The following is a 12596-nucleotide window of genomic DNA, read 5'->3' on the forward strand; positions in this document are numbered from 1 at the left end:
ACGCCTCGGGCAAGGGGTAAAGTTGGGAAGCCAGGGCCTTCATGAATAACCTCAGCCCACATGGGAATTGAACCTGCGCTGCTCACCTTGCTTTGCATCACAAACCAACTGTCTAGCCAAGTGAGTGATATACCTTCAATTCACCGAGAGGCAGAAAGAGCGAGTGAACATTTGGCTTTATTAATCATGAACTTGCCTAGCCAGAGTAGGTTGTACAGATGAATGCCGCTCACAGGCGTCCGGTCTATATATGGCCCCGGCAAGGGCAGAGCCAGAGGCGGAGCCCACCGGGGTTACAGTACAGTACCTGGAAGCAGCTCGTATCACCACTTCCAAGTCATAGGCCATAGGTTACAGTATCATACATGCATTAGGTGAATACATTCACCACATTCACCCCCTGTTAAAAAGATCAAGTCCAGCGGGAGTGACATGGGGTGACATGACATATTCAGTCTATCTGGAGGCCGGATCATTCTCTTCGACCTCCTCAGCTCTGGCGGTGCGGCGGGCACGGTTGTTGCAGGTGGTGACTCCAGGGGCGTTGTGTCTGGAGCTTGAGCCTCAATCCGGCGTGTCGGAGACGGTTGGGGTATGGGGGTAGGCAGGGGGGTGATGGGTGGCGGCAGTGTCGGCACGGGACAATACAGAAGACCCAGGGGAGCGTACGGGGAACTGGGGGTGGCGGTAGGCAGCGGGGAAGGGGGCGCATTAGCAGGGGAACCAGCTGGCGGCAGGTCCCGTAGGGAGACCGTATCTTGCCGTCCGTCCTGGTGCGCGATGTAGGCGTACTGGGGGTTGGCGTGGAGCAGCTGGACCCTCTCGACCAGGGGGTCGGTCTTATGGCTGGCTCCTCATGTGCCTCCGGAGAAGGACTGGTCCCGGAGTTGTCAGCCAAGATGGAAGCGAGACCCCGGAGATGGACTACCTGGTGAAGATAAACAAACGATCGTGAGGGGTTCCGTTCGTGGCTGTGCAGAGGAGAGATCTGATGGAGTGGAGGGCGTCGGGGAGGACCTCCTGCCAGCGGGGGTTCGGGAGACTTCTGGCAGAATGGCCTTCCATACCGTCGCGTTCTCCCTCTCCACCAGCCCGTTTCCCTGCGGGTTATAGCTCGTAGTCCTGCTCGAGGCGATGCCTTTGCTGAGCAGGTACTGACGTAGCTCATCACTCAAGAACGATGTGCCCCAGTCGCTGTGGACGTAGGCAGGGAAACCGAACAGTGTGAAGATGCTGTGCAGTGCCTTAATTACAGTGGCCGAGATCAAGGCGGTGCAGGGGACAGAGAAGGGGAAGTCTGGAGTACTCAGCGATGACGGTGAGGAAGTATATATTACGGTTGGTGGAGGGGAGGGTGCCCTTTGAAGTCAATGCTTAGGCTAAAAGCGGCGGGAGGCATTGACCAGGAGGGCCTTGTCTGGCCGGTAGAAGTGCGGTTTGCACTCTGCGCAGACTTGGCAGTCCCTGGTCATTGCCTTGACCTCCTCGGTGGAGAAGGGCAGATTGCGGGCCTTAATGAAGTGGGTAAGCCGGGTGACAGAGGTCATTGTGGATAGCCCGAAGTCGGTCACCTTGCGCGCTGGCGTGTGCCGCGGGATAGGGCATCTGGGGGCTGTTGAGCTTCCCAGGATGATACTTGATATCGTAATTGTAGGTGGAGAGTTCGATTCTACACCTCAAGGTTTTGTCATTTTTTATTTTGCCCCGTTGTGTATGGTCGAACATGAAGGCGACCGACCGCTGGTCGGTGACGAGGGTGAACCTCCTACCGGCTAGGTAGTGCCTCCAGTGCCGCACGGCTTCCACTATGGCTTGTGCTTCCTTCTCGACCGAGGGGTGTCGGATTTCGGAAGAGTGGAGAGTCCTAGAGAAGAATGCTACTGGCCTGCCCGCCTGGTTGAGTGTGGCAGCCAGTGCGACATCTGACGCATCGCTCTCTACCTGAAAGGGGATGGACTCGTCCACAGCGTGCATTGCGGCCTTGGTGATGTCTGCCTTGATGCGGCTGAAGGTCGGGCGGGCCTCATCCGTCAGGGGAAAACTGGTGGTTTGAATGAGTGGGCGGGCTTTGTCCGCATAGTTGGGGACCAACTGGGTGTAGTATGAGAACAGCCCCAGGCATCGTTTTAGGGCCTAGAGGCTGTGGGAAAGGGGGAGTTCTGTGAGGGGGCGCATACGGTCGGGGTCGGACCCTAGGACTCCGTTCTCCAGGACGTAGCCGAGAATGGCTAGTCGTGTGGTACGGAAGATGCACTTTTCTTTGTTGTATGTGAGGTTGAGGGATTGGGCAGCCTGGAGGAACCTCTGAAGGTTGGCGTCATGGTCCTGCTGGTCATGGCCGCAGATGGTCACATTGTCCAAATACGGGTATGTAGCCCGCAAACCGTACTGGTCCACCATTCGGTCCATCGTTCTCTGAAAGACCAAGACCCCATTAGTGACGCCGAAGGGGACTCTGAGGAAGTGGAAGAGTCAGTCGGCTGCTTCAAAGGCAGTGTAGTAGCGCTCTTCCGGGCGGATTGGGAGCTGGTGGTAGGCCGGCTTCAGATCAACAGTTGAAAACACACGGTAGACCTCCGGGTGCGTCTATGCAGAGCTAGGTCGCATATTCGGTAGCTCCCGCTTGGAACGGACTTTTGGGCTCTTTTACAGGGCCCCCACGGCATTTGTTTGACATTTTCCGGTGTGGGAAGAAGACTGCAGCATTCCCCTGACAGTGTCCCCCAGGAATGTTATGTCCTTTGGCTACCAGACCCGGCAGAAACAGTAAAAGATTAGGCTTGTGCTGCAGGAATAGACAAAGGCGGGGGAAGGGCAAGCTTAAAGCTGCAATCTGACTTGACTCTATCAAAGGTGAATTCTAGCAGCAGAGGGAACAACTGTGAAAAGATCTACCAAGGCCATTGAAGAAGCAGGGACGAGGCTTCCGGTGGCGGCCATGGGTCCCCCTCCAACTTCTATGAAACGGACCAGAAGTGTAACGGCCAAAGGAGCAGCACTGGAGCAACGGGAGAAGCGAGAGAAGGAAAACAAAATGGCGGCGGCCAGGGAGAAAGGGGAGCTGCAGGAGTTCATCAAGCGCTGCTTCGAGGAGCAGCGCGAGGAGATGCGCAAGGAGCTTTTGGCGCCTATGCTTTCGGCAATTGAAGGACTCGGGATCACCCAGAAGGCCCACGAAGCTAAGATCCAGGAGGTACAGAAAAGAGTCAGTCAGAACGAGGACGAGCTCGTGGGCCTGGCGGTGAGAGTGGAGCAGAACGAGGCGCTACACAAGAGGTGGGCAGGAAGACTCGAAGACCTGGAGAACAGGTCGAGGAGCAAGAATCTGCGAATCCTGGGTCTCCCTGAGGGAGTGGAGGGGGCTGATGCCGGGGCATACGCGAGCACGATGCTCGAGGCGATGATGGGCACGAAGGCCCCTTCGAGGCCGCTGGAGTTGGACGGGCACATCGGCTGCTGGCGAAGAAGCCCCAGGCAAATGAGCCGCCAAGGGCGATGGTGGTGAGGTTCCACCGGTTCACGGGCAGAGAGTGGGTCCTGAGATGGGCCAAGAAGGAGCGGAGCAGTAAATGGGACAATGCAGAGATCCGAGTATACTCGGACTGGAGCACGGAGGTTGCAAAGCGGAGAGCGGGTTTCAACCGGGCCAAAGCGGCGTTGTACCGGAAAGAAGTGAAATTCGGAATGCTGCAGCCAGTGCGACTGTGGGTCACATACAAGGGCCAACACTATTACTTCGAAACGCCTGAAGAGGCGTGGACCTTTGTACAAGCCGAAAAGTTGGACTCTAACTGAGGGTTTGTGAGGGTGGGGGGGATGTTTTGGGGTTTGATGTGTGATGGTTGTATATAGGGGGTCAATCACGCGCAGGAAATGTTACATGGGCTGGGGGAGAGAGACAGGAGCTGCGCCAGAGGGGGCGGAGCGGGTTTTGGAAAGCGCGGGGTGTTTTCCCGCGTGCGGGAAGAAAGGCGGGACGGGGAACGAAGGAATGCATATGGATTGGGAGACTCCCACGCGGGGAGGTCAATGGGACGGTGGGGGAAGCCGGGGTCAGCAGGCGTCAGCTGACTTACGGGAGTGACATGGGGAGAGCAAAAAAGCTAGACAGGGGTCTAGCGGGGGGGAGGGGAAGGGGGGGGGGAGAAAAGTGTTGCTGCTGCACTGGCCGAAAGGGAATGGGACACAGAAGAGGTGGTCGGGACGGGGGTCCCCCCTCTGGGGGACTGGAGGGTGAGGGAGGCGTGGACACGGGACTGGCCCAGAAAAGGAGATGGCTAGTCGGCGGGGGGGGGGGGGGGGGGGGGGGGGGGGGGGGGGGTGGCGAGAGCCCCTCCAATCCGGCTGATAACGTGGAATGTGAGGGGCCTGAATGGGCCGGTGAAGAGGGCTCGAGTGTTCGCGCACTTAAAGGGACTGAAGGCGGACGTGGCCATGCTCCAAGAGGCACACCTGAAGGTGGCGGACCAGGTCAGGCTAAGAAAGGGATGGGTAGGACAGGTATTCCACTCGGGACTGGACGCGAAGAATAGAGGGGTGGCAATATTGGTGGGCAAGCGGGTGTCATTTGAGGCCAAGACTATTGTAGCGGACAATGGATATGTAATGGTGAGCAGCAGGCTGCAAGGGATGTGGGTGGTGTTGGTAAACATATACGCCCCGAACTGGGATGATGCAGAATTCATGAAGCGCATGTTGGGGCGCATTCCGGACCTGGAGATAGGAGGCCTGATAATGGGAGGGGACTTCAATACAGTGTTGGATCCAGCACTGGACCACTCCAAATCAAGGACTGGAAAGAGGCCGGCGGCAGCCAAGGTACTTAGGGGGTTTATGGATCAGATGGGGGGAGTGGACCCATGGCGCTTTGCAAGGCCACAGGCCAGGGAATTTTCGTTCTTCTTCCATGTACACAAAGCCTACTCCCGGATAGATTTCTTTGTTCTGGGTAGGGCGCTCATCCCGAGGGTGGAGGGGATGGAGTATTCGGCTCTAGCCGTTTCGGACCATGCCCCGCACTGGGTGGAACTGGAGCTGGGAGAGGAGAGGGACCAACGCCCGTTGTGGCTGCTGGATGTGGGACTGCTGGCGGACGAGGTGGTGTGTGGGAAGGTGAGGGGGTGTATCGAAAGGTACTTGGAGGCCAACGACAACGGGGAGGTGCGGGTGGGGGTGGTATGGGAGGCGTTGAAGGCGGTGATCAGGGGAGAGCTAATTTCCATTAGGGCTCATAGGGAGAAGACAGAGGGTATGGAAAGGGAGAGGTTAGTGGGGGAGATTTTGAGAGTGGACAGGAGATACGCAGAGGCCCCGGAGGAAAGATTACTTGGGGAAAGACGACGGCTCCAGACTGAGTTTGACCTGTTGACCACAGGGAAGGCGGAGGCACAGAGGAGGAAAGCGCAGTGGGCGACCTACGAGTATGGGGAAAAGGCTAGTCGGATGCTGGCACACCAGCTCCGTAAGAGGATGGCAGCGAGGGAAATAGGGGGTGTCAAAGATGGAAGGGGAGCCACGGTTCAGAGTGCGACGAAAATAAACGAGGTATTCAAGGCCTTTTATGAAGAGCTGTACAGATCCCAGCCCCCAGCGGGGGAAGAGGGGATGAGACGATTCCTAGATCAGCTGAGATTCCCGAGGGTGGAGGAGCAAGAGGTGGCTGGTTTGGGGGCACCAATTGGGTTGGAGGAGCTGAGCAAGGGTTTGGGGAGCATGCAGGCGGGGAAGGCCCCGCACCGGACGGATTCCCGGTGGAGTTCTACAGGATAGACGCAGACCTGTTGGCCCCGCTAATGGTGAGGACCTTTAATGAGGCAAGAGAGGAGGGGACCCTGCCCCCGACAATGTCGGAAGCGACAATTTCTTTGATCCTAAAGCGGGACAAGGACCCACTGCAATGTGGATCGTACAGGCCGATCTCGCTCCTCAATGTGGATGCAAAGTTGCTGGCAAAAGTGCTGGCCACGAGGATCGAGGACTGTGTCCCGGGGGTAATCCACGAGGACCAGATGGGATTTGTAAAAGGCAGGCAACTAAACACCAATGTGCGGCAGCTCTTAAACGTGGTAATGATGCCATCGGAGGAGGGAGAGGCGGAGTTAGTGGCAGCTATGGACGCGGAGAAGGCCTTTGGCCGAGTAGAGTGGGAGTACCTCTGGGAGGTGCTGCGTAGGTTTGGGTTCGGGGTAGGGTTTATCAATTGGGCTAAGCTCCTTTACAGAGCCCTGATGGCGAGTGTAGTGACGAACCGGCGGAGGTCGGAGTACATTCGACTGTACCAAGGGACAAGGCAGGGGTGCCCCCTGTCCCCCCTGTTCGCATTGGTGATCGAACCATTGGCCATGTCATTGAGGGAGTCTAATAAATGGAAGGGGGTGATCCGAGGGGGAGAAGAGCATCGGGTGTCGCTATATGCGGATCATAGAATCATAGAAGTTTACAGCATGGAAACAGGCCCTTCGGCCCAACCAGTCCATGCCGCCCAGTTTTTACCATTAAGCTAGTCCCAGTTGCCCGCACTTGGCCCATAACCCTCTATACCCATCTTACCCATGTAACTATCTAAATGCTTTTTAAAAGACACAATTGTACCCGCCTCTACTACTACCTCTGGCAGCCCATTCCAGACACTCACTACCCTCTGAGTGAAGAAATTGCCCCTCTGGGCCCTTCTGAATCTCTCCCCTCTCACCTTAAACCTATGCCCTCTAGTTTTAGACTCCCCTACCTTTGGGAAAAGATGTTGACTATCTACCTTATCTATGCCCCTCATTATTTTATAGACCTCTATAAGATCACCCCGAAGCCTCCTACGCTCCAGGGAAAAAAGTCCCAGTCTATCCAGCCTCTCCTTATAACTCAAACCATCAAGTCCCGGCAACATCCTAGTAAATCTTTTCTGCACTCTTTCCAGTTTAATAATATCCTTTCTATAATAGGGTGACCAGAACTGCACACAGTATTCCAAGTGTGGCCGTACCAATGTCTTGTACAACTTCAACAAGACGTCCCAACTCCTGTATTCAATTACAGATGACCTGTTGCTGTACGTGGCGGATCCAATGGAGGGGATGGTGGAGGTCATGCAGACTCTAAGGGAGTTTGGGGAGTTTTCGGGCTATAAACTCAATGTAGGGAAGAGTGATCTCTTTGTATTACAGGCGGGGGACCAAGAAAGAGGGATAGGGGACCTACCGCTGAGGAGGGCGGAGGGGAGCTTTCGGTATCTGGGGATCCAGATAGCCAGGAGTTGGGGGACCCTACATAAACTGAATCTGATGAGGTTGGCGGAGCAAATGGAGGAGGATTTCAAAAGATGGGACATGTTACCGCTCTCGCTGGCGGGTAGAGTGCAGTCGGTCAAAATGGTGGTCCTTCCGAGGTTTCTGTTTGTGTTTCAGTGCCTTCCCATCGTGATCACTAAGGCCTTTTTTAAGAAAGTAGGCAGGAGTATTTTGGGGTTTGTGTGGGTGAATAAGACCCCGAGAGTAAGGAGAGGGTTCCTGGAACACAGTAGGGACCGAGGAGGGTTGGCGCTGCCAAACCTGGGGAGCTACTACTGGGCAGCAAATGTGGCGATGATCCGCAAGTGGGTTATGGAGGGAGAGGGGGCGGCGTGGAAGAGGATGGAAATGGCGTCCTGTAAAGGAACGAGCCTGGGGGCGTTGGTGACGGCACCGCTGCCGCTCTCGCCGACAAAGTATACCACGAGCCCGGTGGTGGCCGCAACGCTAAGGATCTGGGGCCAGTGGAGACGGCACCGGGGTGCAATGGGAGCATCGGTGTGGTCCCCGATCAGGGGTAACCACCGGTTTGTCCCGGGGAAGATGGACGGGGGGTTCCAGAGCTGGCATCGGGCGGGGATTGGAAGAATGGGGGACCTGTTCATCGACGGGACGTTTGCGAGCCTAGGGGCACTGGAGGAGAAGTTCGAGTTACCCCCGGGAAATGCCTTTAGATATATGCAGGTGAGGGCTTTTGTGAGGCGACAGGTGAGGGAATTCCCGTTGCTCCCGGCACAAGAAGTTCAAGATAGGGTGATCTCGGGTGTATGGGTCGGGGAGGGCAAGGTGTCGGAAATACACCAGGAGTTGAAAGAAGAGGGGGAAGCGCTGGTAGAAGAGTTGAAGGGTAAATGGGAGGAGGAGCTGGGGGAGGAGATCGAGGAAGGTCTGTGGGCTGATGCCCTAGGTAGGGTTAATTCCTCCTCCTCGTGTGCCAGGCTCAGCCTGATACAATTTAAGGTGGTCCACAGAGCGCACTTGACGGGGGCGAGGTTGAGTAGGTTCTTTGTGGTAGAGGACAGATGTGGAAGGTGCTCAGGGAGCCCGGCGAACCATGTCCATATGTTTTGGTCATGCCCGGCACTGGAGGGGTTCTGGAGAGGAGTGGCGGGAGCAATATCTCAGGTGGTGAAAGTCCGGGTCAAGCCAAGCTGGGGCTAGCAATATTTGGAGTAGTGGACGAACCGGGAGTGCAGGAGGCGAAAGAGGCCGGCATTCTGGCCTTTGCGTCCCTAGTAGCCCGGCGAAGGATCTTGCTAATGTGGAAGGAGGCGAAGCCCCCCAGCCTGGAGGCCTGGATAAATGATATGGCTGGGTTCATAAAGTTGGAGAGGATTAAGCTCGCCTTGAGAGGGTCTGCGCAGGGGTTCTACAGGCGGTGGCAACCGTTCCTAGACTATCTTGCGGAGCGTTAGAGGATGTCGGTCAGCAGCAGCAGCAACCTTGGGGGGAGGGGGGTGGACGTCCTGGGAAGGGGGGGGGGGGGGAAGGGGGGACTGCCTGGGAGGGTGGATGAGCAAGAGATAACATGAAGGGTTGGGGAAACTGGCACGTACGGGTGAGGGCCAGTGTACAAAGCTGTATAAATATATCATTTTGCCATGTATATATCTTGCTCTGCGCGATTTCTCGTTTTTTTTTGTTACGGGGGGGGGTTATTGTTTGTAAGGGAGAAAAATGGTGTTAAAAAACTTTAATAAATATATATATTTTTTAAAAACTGTATCGTACTGTGTACTGTGTGATTGGTTTTGAGAAGTTTGTGGTGATGCCTGTGTGAAGGAAAGTGTTGATCTTGACTATGTGGTCGTTGATACATTTACTGATCTTGAGTTTTCCACACTTTAAATTCGGATTTGGTACTGGGTAATGAACCGGGCCAAGTGTTAGATTTGTTTGTGGGAGAGCACTTTGGAGATAGTGAACACAATTCGGTGTCTTTCACTATTGCAATAGAGAGGGATCGGGCCATACGGCAGGGCAAGGTTTATAATTGGGGGAGGGGTAATTATGATGCGATTAGGCAAGAATTAGGGAGCAGAAGATGGGAACAGAAACTGTCAGGGATATGGCACAAACGAAAAGTGGAGCTTGTTCAAGGAACAAATACTGCGTGTCCTTGATAGGTATGTCCCTATCAGGCAGCGAGGAAATGGCCGTGTGAGGGAACCATGGTTCACAAAAGAGGTTGACTGTCTTGTCAAGAGGAAAAAGGAAGTGTATGTAAGGATGAGAAAACAAGGTTCAGTTGGGTCGCTTGAGAGTTACATGATAGCAAGGAATGAGCTAAGGGCTTCGGAGAGCTAGGAGGAGGCATGAGAAGTCCTTGGCGAGTCGGATCAAGGAAAACTCCAAGGCTTTTTACTCTTATGTGAGAAATAAAAGAATGACCAGGGTGAGGTTAGGGCCGGTCAAGGACAGTAGTGGGAACTTGTGCATGGAGTCAGAAGAAATACGAGAGGCGTTGAATGAATACTTTTCTTCAGTGTTCACCAAGAGAGGGGCCATGTTTTTGAAGATGAGAGTGTGATACAGGCGGGTAGGCTGGAGGAGGTAGATGTTCTGAGGAAGGATGTATTAGCAATTCTGAAAAACCTTTGGGTCGACAAGTCCCCTGGGCCAGATGGGATATATCCAAGGATTCTTTGGGAGGCAAGGGATAAGATTGCAGAGCCTTTGGCTTTGATCTTTGGGTCCTCACTGTCCACGGGGATAGTGCCAGAGGACTGGAGAGTGGCGAATGTTGTACCTTTGTTCAAGAAAGGCAATAGGAATGACCCTGGTAATTATAGGCCGGTTAGTCTTACTTCAGCGGTCGGTAAGTTAATGGAAAAGGTCCTGAAGGATAGGATTTATGACCATTTGGAAAGATGCAGCTTAATCCGGGATAGTCAACACGGATTCGTGAAGGGTAAGTCTTGCCTCACAAATTTGATTGAATTCTTTGAGGAGGTAACTAAGTGTGTAGATGAAGGTAGAGAAGTTGATGTCATATACATGGATTTTAGTAAGGCGTTTGATAAGGTTCCCATGGTCGGCTTATGAAGAAAGTAAGGAGGTGTGGGATAGAGGGAAATTTGGCCAATTGGATAGGTAATTGGCTATCACATAGAAGACAGAGGGTGGTGGTGGATGGAAAATTTTCAGACTGGAGACCAGTTACCAGCGGTGTACCACAGGGATCAGTGCTGGGTCCTCTGCTATTTGCGATTTTTATCAATGACTTGGAGGAGGGGGCTGAAGGGTGGGTCAGTAAATTTGCTGATAACACCAAGATTGGTGGAGTAGTGGATGCAATGGAGGGCTGTTGTAGGCTGCAAAGAGACATTGATAGGATGCAGAGCTGGGCCGAAAAATGGCAGATGGAGTTTAACCCTGATAAGTGCGAGTTGATTCATTTTGGTAGAAAAAATTTGAATGATGATTACAGGGTCAACGGCAGGGTTCTGAGGAATATGGAGGAACAGAGAGATCTTGGGGTTCATGTCCACTGATCTCTGAAGGTTGCCACTCAAGTGGATAGAGCCGTGAAGAAGGCCTATAGTTTGTGAGCGTTTATTAACAGGGGGCTTGAGTTTAAGAGCCTGCAACTTTACATGACCCTGGTGAGACCACATTTGTAGTATTGTGTTCAGTTCTGGTCACCTCATTATAGGATGGATGTGGAAGCATTGGAAAGGGTGCAAAGGAGATTTACCAGGATGCTGCCTGGTTTGCAGGATAGGTCTTATGAGGAAAGGTTGAGGGAGCTAGGGCTTTTCTCTTTGGAGCGGAGGAGGATGAGAGGTGACTTAATAGAGGTTTATAAGATGATGAGGGGGATAGATAGAGTGGACGTTCAGAGACTATTTCCTCGGGTGGATGTAGCTGTTACAAGGGGGCATAACTGTAAGGTTCAGGGTGGGAGATATAGGAGGGATGTCCGAGGTAGGTTCTTTACTCAGAGAGTGGTTAGGGTGTGGAATGGACTGCCTGCTGTGATAGTGGAGTCGGACACTTTAGAAACTTTCAAGTGGTTATTGGATAGGCACCAGAATGACAGGGAGTGGGATAGCTTGATCTTGGCTTCGGACAATGCTCGACACAACATCGAGGGCCGAAGGGCCTGTTCTGTGCTCTACTGTTCTATGTTCTATGATCTGTTAAAGTCCGCTGAATACTATTTTCTATTGTTCTCATTAAACTTGGGTGGTAGATAGTAAATCATTTTTTAAAAAATAAATAAATTTAGAGTAACCAATTCATTTTTTTTCCAATTAAGGGGCAATTTAGTGTGGCCAATCCACCTAGCCTGCACATCTTTTGGGTTGTGGGGGCGAAACCCACGCAAACACGGAGAGAATGTGCAAACTCCACACAGACAGTGAACCAGAGCCGGGATCGAACCTGGGACCTCGGCGCCGTCAGGCAGCAGGGCTAACCCTCTGCGCCACCGTGCTGCCCTAGATGGTACATAATTAAAAGATTGCCAGAAGATGTATTAATAAAATGGAGCCCCAGTGGTCATTGATTAAACACACAGTGTCGTGATCCCATACCTGACATCATTGTCGATGGTCCACCCGTTGCTGCAGTTGCTGTTAATGTAGTTTGATCTGAAGCTTCTGTAAAGGGAAGAAGATTTTAGAAGTCACCATCAGCATGTTAACGTAATTTAAGAGGAACGGAAAATGTAACAAATTGCTTCTGAGAATATGGAAGCAACTGACAATGTTAGGGTTTAAGTTGTGCATTCTGTAGAATAACTATCGTTGGATATATTTGATGGGAGCTTTGATAAATTACTAAACTGAGAAAACATGTCAAGAGTTATGTTATTGTGGCCGCATTGATTGTCACTTACCCGATGTTACTGCTGTTGAGGTTTTGTGGGGTGTTGATGAAACATGTATAGTTTGGTCTAATATGATGTCCGATGATTTTGGTACTGCAGTTGTGGAAGTAGAAGAAACAGTTGTGGATGGAGTTGAACCAGCTGCAGGTATGGACGATGGGGAAACATTTTGAAGATTGTATGTGAATAATATCCATCATTGAACATGACAACAAACAACATGATGAGTGATCATGGAGTTACGTGAAGCAGGGTTTTGTGTCAGCATTGTGGTGTGAGATGAAACTGTTGGAATGTCCGTTGATCCATTGGAGGTAGCGTTGGATATGGTACTCATAGAAAAAGATGTAAGCTTTGCAGTTGTAGCTGATCGAGATTCTGATGTTTGATAGTGCGAGGAGACGTCTGCACGTGTACTAATGACGGCTATATGAATAAGGAAATGGATAGATTGACTCACATCTTATGATTAGAAATAA

General features: G+C 52.7%; 1 long non-coding RNA gene across 1 annotated transcript; it reads right to left on the bottom strand.

The window, feature by feature from the left end:
• Positions 1 to 743: 743 nt before the first annotated feature.
• LOC140409592 (uncharacterized) lies at positions 744 to 12221 on the bottom strand. The gene is made up of 3 exons (XR_011940412.1): positions 12127 to 12221; positions 11822 to 11887; positions 744 to 928 (listed from the first exon to the last, which is right to left on the bottom strand). It is a non-coding gene; the product is annotated as an uncharacterized lncRNA (long non-coding RNA).
• Between the last annotated feature and the right edge of the window lie 375 nt (positions 12222 to 12596).

Source organism: Scyliorhinus torazame, chromosome 3 (genome assembly GCF_047496885.1).
Source record: "Scyliorhinus torazame isolate Kashiwa2021f chromosome 3, sScyTor2.1, whole genome shotgun sequence".
NCBI classification, from domain to species: Eukaryota; Metazoa; Chordata; class Chondrichthyes; order Carcharhiniformes; family Scyliorhinidae; genus Scyliorhinus; species Scyliorhinus torazame.